Source organism: Larus michahellis, chromosome 2 (genome assembly GCF_964199755.1).
Source record: "Larus michahellis chromosome 2, bLarMic1.1, whole genome shotgun sequence".
In the NCBI taxonomy this organism is placed as follows: Eukaryota; Metazoa; Chordata; class Aves; order Charadriiformes; family Laridae; genus Larus; species Larus michahellis.
The window spans coordinates 80675999-80688983 of record NC_133897.1 but is presented as its reverse complement, the minus strand read 5'-3'; the positions used below and the strand labels follow the sequence as shown (position 1 = coordinate 80688983).

At 42.4% G+C, this 12985-nt stretch overlaps 1 protein-coding gene across 1 annotated transcript in view; it reads left to right on the top strand.

Annotated features, from left to right (window-relative positions):
- Positions 1-703: 703 nt before the first annotated feature.
- The window catches only part of CDH20 (cadherin 20), a 119109-nt gene continuing 106827 nt past the window's right edge, over positions 704-12985 (top strand). The window contains exon 1 of the mRNA XM_074576134.1: positions 704-829. The gene's annotated coding sequence lies outside the window, so the exon portion shown is untranslated. The remainder of the gene's footprint in view (positions 830-12985) is intronic.

Sequence of the window (12985 nt, the reverse complement as noted above, 5' to 3'; positions counted from 1 at the left end):
TTTATGAACACTAAAATGATCTTTAAAAGTGGATGTAAAACCCCTTTATTATTTGGTTGTTTTTCCAAAGTCTTACACAAACCCTCCAGGAAATGGTACTGTTTACCCTCATAAAAGTAGCTTTGGCATTAGTCTCAGGATGTTTATTAAGCAAAATTGAGCCTTCTAAAGAAATTCAGCTTTCATCTCCCTACCCTTTCTGTTAAATAAAGCGACGCTTCGCCTCCCCAGTGCTACTTTCCGTCTCCCTCACAGCCCGTGGGGTGCGTTGAGGAATCCTCCCGCCAGGTAAAAAGCCCCGCAGAGGGGGAGACACGCGGGGGGGGGGGGGGGGGGGGGGCTCTTCCCACAGCCGGGGAGCTGCGTGGGGCCGGGGGGCAGCAGCTGGGGGACGGGGTTCCCCGGGAAGGCGGAGGGGTGACGGCGGAGGAGGGCGCAGCTCCCCGGCACCAATCGCCTCCCGCAGGTCCCCGCGGTGGCGTTAGACCCGCCGCGACACTGACGGGCAGCGGAGCCCGCGGCAGCGGCCGCCACTTCCAGCAGGCGCAGCTCCGGGGAGCGGGCCGGCCGCGGGGCTCCCTCCTCTTCCTCCTCCTCCTCCTCCTCCTCCGCCCGCCGCGCAGCCCCCCAGCGCCCCCCCAGCCTCCCTCCGCAGCCAGAGGCGGGAGCGAGCGGCAGCGCTGCGCGGAGGCGCCCGGCGCGGCCCCTGCGGAGGGAAGGAGGGAAGGAAGGAGCGCGGGGGGGGGCGCGGTGATGTGAGGGGCGCACCCGGCGGAGGAGGGAAGTCCCCTCGCCGGGAAGGCAGCCGGGAGCTCCTCCACACAGCAAGGTAACCCGTCCAATCTTTCGGGGACTTTTTCTTATGCTTTTTTTCCTTTTCCCCCTCTTTTTTCTTTTCTCGTGTCTTTTTCATTATTTTTGTTTTATTTCTTTTTTTTCCCCTTTCCTTTTTTTCTCAATTTTTTTTCACTTTCCTTTTTTTCCTTCTAATTTTTTTCCTTCCTATTTTTTTTCCGTCTCCTTTTCTTTTTCTTCTTTTCTTTTCCCTTGTTTTATTTTTTTTCTTATCTTTTTTTATTTCCTCCTCCTTTCCCCGGCCCCCTACCTACCCAGCCGCTATCAGAGGGCGAGGCGGAGGCAGTGGGGGACGGAGCGAGCCCACACCGGGTCGCTCCGGAGTTTGCCTGGGACGATCTTCCCCCCCCTGCAGGTGCACCGCCGCGGCGGGCAGGGCCGGGCAGGCGGGGAGGTGGGTGTCCCGGCGGCACGGATGGCCGTCGGGACCCGGGAGCAGGTCCGGAGAGGCGGAGCGGGGCCAGAAGGAGCCGCCCGGGGACACCCAGCGGCTCCCTCCAACTTTCCCGGGGCGGAGATGCGGGGACCCGCCGCGGGGGCTTTCTGCAGAGAGCGGAAAAACCTGTAGAAAAAGGTGTATATGTGGGAAAGGGGGGGGTGCTACACAGCAGGAGCTGGAAACTACCCCCCGCCTCCCGCCCCCTCGACTCGCCGGGGCTCCCGAGGAAGAAGCTCCCCCCACTCCCGCGGGGTCCGGGGGGCTCCGGGGCTCGGCGGGCGCTGCGGGAGCGGCGCGGAGGGGGCGCGGGGGGACACAAATGGTAAAAGATACGGAAGGAAGAGACCCAGTGGCTGGGACATAAATCAGGCAGAATATATGGGGAGTTGATGAGAATAGGTCTTTTCACACTTTAAAAAAAAAAAAAAAATAGGCACTTTGGAAGAGAAAAAGGAGGCTGATTATTGGCATCCAGCTCTGAAACCCAGGCAGCTGATGCTGAGGGGAGCCAAAGGGAGCAGTTCTTCTTGGTTTAAAAACAGCAAGACAGTCTCTGCCAAAGATTGCTGTAAACACTGAATAAAGATTTCATTGTGGCTTGGTGTGACTGGAATAATTAGGCAGTTAATTGTTCATTCTGATCTTAAAGTGCAGTAATCAGTAGTGCACAGTAGGAAAAATACGGCGGAAAGGGAGGAAATATAGCAATAGGAAAATGATAGCAAAATGTATCACTTTTCCTCTTCTGCAGGTGTTTTTTTTTTTTTTTTTTTGGTGAGACTGAGAGCACGTGGGTACCGATCTATTTAGACAGAGATAGAGAACACCTTTGTAAAGCTGGGGTGTAATTGTGCTTTTGCTGCCACTGTGTCAACATAATTTCAGGCTGGACAAAATCAAATTATGAGACTTAAAGAAATCCTATTTTATGGAAATGAAATCTGAAGATGCCTGGAGAATGAACATCTTAACTAGATTGACTAATACCAATTAATGCATTTTACTTATGTGTGCACTTTATTGCCAACTCAGCAGGGATGAAAGCTAATGGTGCCAGCTTTTGTGCTGCTCTAAGACATTTTTCAAGCAGGCACACAAGGTTTTAATGCTAAACTGTTTTGAGTTTTTAGCACTGTGATTGTGTCCCTGTTCAACTCGAGTTCCTTGCAGCGGTGACTCTTTCATGGTAATCTAATGAAATGATCTCTTGTTACACTGTGTTAGCTATTCCCTGTGACACAGCAGGAAAATACAACCTGTGTGTATTTGTACTGGAGGTGGTTATAAGTTGTCGAGCAAGATGCACTTACAAGCAATAGACTATGACTCACTGATATTAACTGGAAGATGGCACCATAAGCAAAAAATGTTTTTCTTTCCTATATAGCATGTTTTTCCATATATATACATTTGTGATAAAGAAGTATAATAGTGGATTAATTATCAGAAATGGTGGAAGAATGTTGTGTTTAAAACAAAGACAACTTACAAAGAAGTCCATAGTCATTTGAGCAAAGTAAAAGAATTACTCAAAGTCTAACTGTAAAGGAAACAGACTCATCCTTCATATAACTTTAGAGTAGTTATATGAAAGATTTATTTGGCTCAGAGACATCGATGTAGGCTGCCCATCCATCATAAATAAATAAATAAATGTGCTGGAATTGGGCAAGGTTTAAAAAGAAATTCAGTTCAGTATAATTTTCTGTCACTGCACATGCAGAAAGCTAGGAGCTACCCATTATAGAAAAAAAACCAAAATGCGTGCTTTCGTTCAATGCTGGAAAGTAAAGCAATTTGTTACATTTTGTTGAAGTTGAGTTTGTTGAAGGTTTTGACCTGCACTTTGTGAGATTTTTGTGGAAAGACAAGCGGAGAAAACAGGAGACATGTTGTCTAACAGTATAAAACTAATAGAAAACACTGCAGTCTTTGCTCAGGTCACAGAGTTTAGAAGAGCAAGAATAGAATGATGACTCCAGAGTTTTGTCCGAAGTGCTGGTAAAAACATCACGTAACAACTGAGTATGTAAGGGCCAACTTTAAGATCTACTTTACAAGCATTTTTATTAAGCTGTTGAATGTGCCTTTTCCTACCAGTGATACTCAGTATTCTGTCTATGAAGAATATTCCTGATTTAATGGCGAGCTGTATTGAAAGGATATCTTCAAGGCATTTTACTTACTAGTACAGTCTGGAGGGGGACATTTCTGACTTTAACTGTACCTATCCAGTTTGAGAAACCTAAGGATGTTCTACCTTCTTAGAGAAATCCACAAAGTGTAGTGATCAAGTGATCGCATATGAGACACTGCTCAAGTTTCTGCTTGTGGTGTTCTGACAGAGAATGTTTCGAAAAATCTGTATAGTATACCCCTTACACAAATACTACATTAAACTCTAGAATAATTTGAAGACCCGTAACAAGATTTTGAGAGAAGTCTCAAGTCTTTTTTCCTCCATTTTCAAATACAAAATTTACCAAGTGGCTCCTCATTTCTATAATAAAATGCATCCAAAACATCTTTTGGCCACCACAGTAAGTTTGGGAAGAGGCCTTTCTTGCATTGCTATAACATGTTTAGCAAAATACACAGAGAATTATACACTTTTATTCAAGGAAAACATTTGCCGTCAAATTGTAGTTAAATCCTGAGTACTATCTTATACCTAAAAGTTGTTTGAAATGCATAGTACATCTTCATAATAAAATTGCATTGTCACAGACATAATTGTTATTCATAACAAGTAGTCTCACAAACGGATTCCATCCCTGTAAGTATTGAGCCTCAGTCAGGCCAATTATGACTAAATTACTGCATGTTCTCTGCTGTATCAACTAATTAAAGGGTAATTAATAAAATGATAATTTCATTCCATGGCAATGTCTACATCTGGTTGTCATAGCAGAGATTGTTTGACATATGGTTAAATGGTCAGATACTACATTGTATGAATGCAACATTTGCACAGAACACCTGGCAAGCCAGAGGAATTTTAACCCTTAAGACATGAGTTTCAAGAATCTGTGTCAACGTGCTGTTAGACTGGTTTGCTCATTCTCTCCACCTAGTCTTCTTAGGCGTTTAAGAAAATTTAGTTCTCCAGGTTAATTTAAGTAACTCTCTTGGGCTGGGGGAAGAGTGGGAAGATGACTTGAGATATTAGATTGGAAACAAAAGATAAAATAGTACTGACTTGTCATTGTGAGAAATAAAATAGGTGGGTCTAAATTAATTTCTGAGAGGAGACTCTCCATTGGTTCTCGTAATACTGGGAGCTTCCCCTTTAAGGAAAATCAGGCTAGAATTAGCATGGAGACAAAATTATCTTTTTTTCCTGGATACAATTGTATGCCAGGATTAAGACTGAGGTTGTGGTCACAACAGCATGGAAAAATCTGCATTGCAGCCTTCCCACACTGTACCTGTCATACGTAGATAAAACAAAACTTAGCTCCTCAAGGACAGTAACCATAACATTCACACATGCTAGAGAAATGAAACAGCCTTTTATCAAGTCAACAGATGATATGAATAAACAATTCTACTGTAGATACCTGATGTACAAGATAATGTATGCACATACCCTGAAATACCAGTGGCTGAAATTTTCAGGGCTGCCCATACGTGTTATTTTATACATAGCTGAAGGGAATATATCTTAAGCCCCCCAACATTGCCTTGAAAAATTTCAGTCACTGCTGTTTCAAAGCATGCGGAAGAGTGTATTTCTGTCCTTTAAAAGCATAAACTGTAAGTAGTGGTACTTTAACGTGGGTTAAATGACAGTTTCCTATCCGTAGTGGGTCAAGCTGAATCCCTCATAAAACTAAGAACAAGAAACGAAGTAACAGGCATAGTGTTTTCCTTCTCTGTAGGAAACAAACAAACCAAAAAAGGATAAAAAGGGGAAAATAGCTAGTGCTTTTTCACAAATAGAGCAAAGTAAAAAGGATGCAGTAAACTGCAGGAAGACATGAAAGTCTGTCTTTTCCCATGCAAACGATCCTCAATGAACAGTTCCCCCAGTGAATAGTCAGGGTCGCTCATCACCTCGCGCGGTCAGGTGCAGAGCGTGGCCAGTGATGCTTATAAAGCACTGTTTGTCTGTCTCTCTGAGAGCCTGAGTCCTGCTTCTTGAGAATTTCCAAGCGCACGGATCCATCTCATTTTCATTCTACTCATGTAACTCATTAACACCTGGAAAATCTTTTATAGCATTTAACTGCATCAGATGCACTGTCCGGCACATGTTTTCTTAATAGGGCTTTCACTGTGGTATTGTCAAAGAGCCCTTATGTCACAGCTGGGAACATGAATCTGTCATGTCAGTACTGTACCTTGTTTTAGACAGTAATAGTGTATGAGTGTGTTTTACGGAGGAGCTGAACATGCCCATATACTGCTTTAGCAGGGAAGAATGTGAAGCTTGTTCTCCTAAATAAAGATTCAGGCTGGTGGTAGTAGAGTACTTTGTACCATTTAAACACTGTTGCCTCTAAGGCATTGCACTTAAGGCAAGGGAAGTTTGAGGCAAGCAAGACGCGTCTTAGTCTTTCAGTGGTGTAACGCTGCTAGTTAACGATATGTCATTATTTACATTTCATTGGGAAAAAATTGCCAGAGGTTTCTAATTTAGCAGAAACAACTTAACTAGGAGTTGATATGAAAGTCCTTACCCTGGGAATATTTGGTTTTAAAACAAGTTTGATTTAAATATATTTGGCAATATAAGAAGAAGGGGAAGAGAAGTAAATGTTTCCTAATTCCACATGCTTTTTCTGCCCATTAAATCACTGTAAAACCCAGTTTTAAATAGATTACTTTGTAGCTCTGTAATCAGAATGCCTTGGGTAATTAAAAAACGATAGAACTGTGAAAACCGACTGCAACGCATGTGTAAGACCTACTTTTTCACAGGAATTTTTAACATAGTTACATACATTTCATCTGAAAGTTAAACACTTAAAATTCACCAGCTACAACACTACCAAGCATGTCATGATGGCATTCCAAGAGACAGAGTGCACCTTTGAAAAGTGTTTGCAGACTTGAGAAACCATAACTGTTGTGAAGCAGTTGACTCAGGTCCTCATTTAAAGAATGAATGGATGAAAGGAGCATTTCATGCAGTCACAGGAGGTTCCAGTTTTTAAACTACTTGTTTTACTTTGAAAAGCATAAGTATAGTTCATATGCTAAGGAATAAATTAAAGGGATTTAAGGTACTCAAGGTGAAGTTACGCTGTCAAATGCATTCTGTATGTTTAAAATATTTGTCTCTGTTGGTTTTGTAATAGCTTTTCAAAAGCCTGAGTGTGCAGGCATTGATACCCCAGACCATAACCAGCCCAAGCTTAAGCTGGAATCAGTGAACCACCGAGGCGTCCAGGTTACAGACTGCCTTCTGAATTTCTCTCTTTTCTCCTTTTTGCCATTTGTGTTTTCTCCTGTTTTTTCTAACAGTGACAGCATTGAGGTGCTCTCATGAGCCCATGCCATCAATTCATGTCCATGTCCTCACCAAAGAGGAAAGGAACTGGGCTGGTTAGGGCTGCTGTGGGGCCCCTGGGGAGAGCACCTGAATTTGTTTCTCTGTAGGGCCTTTCTGTAAATTATTCCACTTTTTTCAGACAGGCTCAAGCCTTTCATGCTTCTGTGTAGATACCCAATGGAGCGAACACTCACCAAACTGCGTAGGGTTTGCCCTACTGGGCTATGCAGCACCCAACAACGTAGCCCAAGAGGTGCTAACAGTTTTGAAGTTGAGAGCACACCAGGGCTGAATTCTTCTCCATGATTCCTTTTAGCCTACTACAGAAGCAAATCAAAGATAAAAAATAAGTCTATGAAATTAAACTTTCTACATGCGAAGCTGTTGTGAGACACAGTTAAGAGCCCTTGCAATATGTAACTTAGTTACAGCAAAACAAGTTAAGGATTGAGCAAAAGGCCTAACTGTAAATTTCCTTGCTTGTATGAGTTTAATTTAGAATTGCAATCATGATGTAACGTAAATTAAAATAGCAGTAGTAGATCGCTAGTTGGCAGATCTCTTAAGAATAATATAGGTACCTCACTAGGTTATTATATATGGAGTGCCTTCTGTGTGCTTAATTTATTGCTGAAATTAGTCTATTTTTTAATTTTAAGATACTTTTGAAGAGGAGGGGAGTGCTTTAACAGGTGAAGTTCTGCTGACTCTCAGTGAGAATTAGGAGGCTGACTTCTGGAAAGGGGCTTCCTAAATGAAAAGAAGCATTTCCCTGAAAAAAAAATCTGAAATTTTGCCCTAAGCATCCTCCAATCCACGCATACCATTCAAGGACTTATTATGTATTGCTTGACCTGCAGGTACAATATATTAAGGCTTCACAGCAAAAATACGTTTTTAAGGAACAGAGTGAAGAAATAGAAGGAAATGAGCATGCCTCGTGAAGGATGTGTGAAGGGCAGACAAATGCCTCCCCAGATAGGGAGGTCTGGGAAGAGTGTGTATCAGTGGTGCGTGACCATTTTAGTTGGACGCTCGGTTTCTTCCAGTGTCAGAGGAGGGCTGCATGCATCAACCAACTCCTGTATCTCCTGAGAGGAACCACTGCACTTGCCTGTTTGGCTCATGCTTCCCATATGGATTTGCTTTAGTCTTGTGTCTCCTTCAGGAAGTGATATGGAGATGGGCAGGCACCATGCAAAAAATTAGGGGTGCCTGCTCCTCGTGGACATCTCTCTCTAAGGCAAGGAGGATTGAGCACAGGCTGGTAAATTTATTCTGATAGCAAGCCTAAACATCCTCTTTTCTGAGCACCCCATGGACACACAGGGGAGATCCTGTCAAATGACTAGTGCATGTCCTTGATAATGACAGGGGGAAGAGCTACCAGGCCTATTGGAAAGGCAACAGTCACATTATCAGACATTATCAGACCAGCACCTGTGGCCCACAGCCCTGCACACCTAACATCCCTGTGACCCTCCTCGGGAGGAAGGGCCACGAGGAGCAGACACATCATTGCCCTGGTAGAACAAGCTCCACTCTAAGCATTTGTAGCGGAGGAGGCACGTAGTCACGGTGCTGTAAGGAAGAGCTGAAATCAGCCTTCAAGCAGATGACAAGAGAGGATCTGTCAAACCAGCCTTCAAGAGGACAGAGAGCATGTTGAGAGAAAACGATGATAATAGCAACAAAACCTTGCCGAGACTGAACAGAGGAAGAAGCTGCAGGAGGGCAAGGAAACAGAGGATTTGTATAGTGAGGCAGAGAGAAAGAAATGACAAATGTCTTCATAAAATAACAGAGACAAAAAAGGACAGATCTGATTGGTGGCAGGTATAGAATTTGACTCTGGCTTGGAGAGGGACTAATATAAAAAGAAGACAAATAACTGTTTCACAGGCTTGTGAATGAGCATGGCAGAAAGCAGAGCAGTTTATGGTAACAAATAGAGATTGGAATAGCAGCATCTGGATCCCACAAGGAGTCTCCAGGGTGAGTACAGGATATTGAAGGGGTTTTGTGAAAAAAATCAGATTCCTAGATTAGTGTGTGGAGTTTCAGGTTATAGCTCATCAATATCCCAAGAGAAAGGTGTCAACAATGTGTCATAGATATTAGGGTTATATACGTAATGGAACCATTATGTAAAAATGCTGGACTGAATCAAGGCTAAACCTTTATTGTGTAGTATAGCCTTTGGAAAGGTTAATCCTCATTAGGATGAGTTCAGGGGCACTGCTAAGGGTGCGGTGTTAAATACGTTGTGGTTGAGGATCCACTGTTTTAGGTGGGCTAGTTGTGCTGACTCATGCTCATGGTACATCTCAACATGAAGTCGAGGACTAAGGAACTGGATGTTAGGTTCAGATGTGTAGAAAAGATAATGGCAAAAAAAAAAAAAAAGGCGGGGGGGAAGAGCTGCTTAACACTGAGTTGGCAGTCTGTGCCGGTCTGTTTTCTTGCCCATTTGCCCCAGATAGGTCTTCAAGTCCCCTCTTGCTTGCTGTCATCCTGCTCTGAGGCAATGGAAGGAGCTCTCATCAAGCCCCATTTGTGTTATGATGACTGCTAAATACCTGAGGGTTAGTGAGGCAATGAATGAACCTGGGCTAACAGTAGTGATACCCAGTAAAGCTATTAACTGTTCTGTATTAACTATTTGCTATCTCCATCCCATTGGTTTCTTACTTTTGGGAGAAGGCGCCCCATTGCATTATCTCTGTAATCCCGGACTGAGTTATATAGGTGTTTATGCAGAGTAAACACATATAGTGATGTATGGCTGGTAGGTGTTTATTTTTTAGTACAAATTCCTAGCCTAGATTTGATTAAAATATGTTGCCATGTCATTTCTGCTACCAGTCAACCCTTTGATTACGAGGACCTTGTTTTGTTGAAACATTAATAATTATAATATTAAAAATAACTTATAGGATGTTCTATTTGTTTTCTTCTTCAGGTGTCAGTTTAGTAAAACATCAGTAAAATGGTCATAAATAACCATTTGAAATAGTTTTTTAATGCAATTTGTTCTCTTTCTTTTCTAAGATATGAGTGCTTCAGTGTTGATACCTTTGCAGTGGGCAAAAAGTGACTGTCCCAGGAGTGCATGGCTGATTCTTGAAGTTACCGTAGCATCTGGACACTTAACTTCCCATTATTTTTAATGATCACTGAGCATCCAAATTCCCCACATACTTCCAGTTACCTACCAAATCGTCCTCAAAGAGTTGGTGGACCAAAACTGATTTTATTCTGAGTAAAATTACCTTCTTTTCTCCAGGAGCTTATCAAGTTATTTATTGAAGATGCAATTGCCAAATGTCATGACATATTTGACTCACTAGCTGTAAATATACAATCTATCAGCCATTACGTGTATTTTAAAGTGTTTTTAAGTCCATTGGTCTTACTTTAGCCTCTTTAGGAACTATCAAGAGGGGACTGAACCACTTAACTTCTGACTTAAAATATCATCCTATGCTTGTTGGATGATTGTTTTATTGGAAGACCCCCTGTGTTGCCGGGCTCCAGGAGAGTTAGAAGAAAGTCTGTTTTCTCATATGTTAATGATTGGTGTCATCTCTGGCTAGAGAGAGATCTTCGGTTCTGTATGTTCACGGGCTATTCAGACACATGTCTGAAATCATTGCTTTGATGAACTTCTTTCTATGATAATTTACTCATCAGGGTACCATTTCACAATGTCAGTCTGTTACTTGAAAAACATTTACATGATGCAGTGAAGTAGAATACAAATTAGAGCAGTATTCTATACAGAGATTTCTCTTTTCTGATTTGCTTTACTGCATAGATAGAGACCACTTAAAAAGCATCCCCCTGCTGCATAACCCCACTGCCGACAGTAACTTCAGTAACAATCATAAAATTCTCCTTTAATGCTAGCAATCTCCGTAAGGATAAGAAACACAGGGTAATGTAATGCCTCATAATCTGTATGTTTAGCATTAGAAATACCTCTCATCAATGAAAAAAAGCTAGGAAGTGGGGTTTTTTTTAAAGCTCAATACTATGTGAAAGTATTCAGAATGGAGATAATATCAGCGAACTGCAAAGGAGGATACGTTTGAAAGTTCTGGCCATATTGACCAATAAACAATTTATGGTGAGAACACAAACAAACCGTTAGAATATTTTAAGACTGTAGCTTGTGACAACTATACTTTATTTATGACTTTGCAGTACAGTCTTCTCCAGTAACGTTTACAGGAAGTAAAAAAAAGATGGAAAGGGGGAAGAAGCAGCCTTCCCAGTGTTTTATACTCTTGTCTGCTGCCATGTGTGGGGTATTGTCAACATCGGTAAGATAACCTCAATATTCCCGTCTCAAAAAAACCTGAAACTAGAAAAAAATCACAGATGTGTCATGTTAAATGTTTAATGAAAAGGAGAGGAAAGAATGGTGCTGCTTTATCTGAAAATTGTACAATGCTGGTGCCAATAAATGAGAGCCGCAGCTGCAGCCAAACGAGGGTGGATGAAAAAGGAAGCAGGGATGGGGTGGGAGAAGGGTCCAGCCTTAGCACAACTTCTGCCACTGTTAGTCACCCTATTGGCAAAGCCAAAGATTCCACGATCTGGTGGCATTATATGTCTACATAAGGGCAATGTTTGAATTCGGCTCCAAATCTCCTTATAGAACAGGGATTTTGTGGCTTTTGTCAACACAGTGGATCTGGGTGCTTGAGGAAATACACGAGGTTTAGGTTTCTGAGACCGAAGCACCGGGCAAAGGTAAAACTTTTATTAGTAGTTATAATTTGTGTTTTAGAGATGCCTGTAGGTACTAGGTATGATGCAGACCACTGTGCTGTACAAACACATAGGACATAGCACCGCATCAAAGTGCTTGCAATCCAGATACCAAAGCTGGGAGATCACAGTTCTGTTTTTCCAGCTTAGTTTTCAAAATCATCATGTTTTAGAAGGAAACCAAAGCCCTTAGCAAATGCTCAGACAAAAGAGCTGTCAGAGCATTCACATTTAGGAATGAATAGGTCAAGATTTTGATTTGTGTCTCTCAGAGAAAGTCACAAGAGAGACCCCTAATCTGAGAAATCTTTCACAGGAAAATGTTGAAGTTCATACGTTTCTGGAAAAAAGAAAAAAAAAAAAAGCTTTTTTCACTTGAAGGAGAACATATCTAGAAAATCAAAATGTTGTGGAACAAATTCTGACCAGTGGACTAAAAACACAAGGCAGAGTGAAGGTAGGGCAAGCCCAGAGAACAGCGTGGGCCATCAAGGAGAGAGGTTGGGGGGCAGAAGCCAAACACTGGAGCCAGCCCCCTGGTTCCCAGTTCCATACTACCAGCTCGCCATCCCAGTTCACCAGACATCTTCCTCTTTTCAACCTAGGCCAGAGTTTCTGAGCCACAGGTTGAAAGGCCTGGGCTTGGGAGAACAGCAGCGCTCTTTGCTTTTGACACCCACCAGTAACACCATGTGCGCAAAGCACTAAGGGGTGCCAGCGTAAAGCCTGCTGTAACAGGCGTCCCCTTTGACATTGTGATACCGTCACACCACCCCATTGTCAAGGCGGGCTCCTTTTCTGGGAAGACCCTTTGCCATCTGAGCACCACTTCCTAGGGCAGCACTGCTTCCAGCCCACTGCTGGAGAAACACTGGTGTGGAAAACCTGGAGTAGAAAGAAACACTTCAGGAGGGCCTTAACAATATCTTTCTACTTTAAAAGCTACTCTGACAGTTTTGGTTAACTAGGCAAGTGTGCCTCTAACAAACCTATCGAGCTTGATAAATGGTTCTCTATTAATATCCTAATTTTGCTGGATCTGATGAGCAGCTTTCGGAGTTCAGAGGCAGAAAAAGACTGCTTGAAAGATGGCTCTTACAAGAAGCTAATTGCATGCAGGCTTTTCAGAAATTTTAGGTCAGTTCCTGTTCAAAATTTGTGTGTGTGTTCTTCTTTAGGGGCAACAAAATTAATTCTTCTGGGCTTGGGGAAAAATAGGAGTGCTTTGATTTTTTCCAGTTAATGTACTGTTGAATGTTACTTCAAATAACATTTTTAAGTTTTAAAAGATTCCACAAAGGAAGGGATATCATTTCAAGGATGAAGGCTGGTGTAAAATAATTCCAACAAAATTGATTGTGTTATAGGCACTATGTTTATATGACTTTTGTAAAATACTACTTTTTTAATGCTAATAT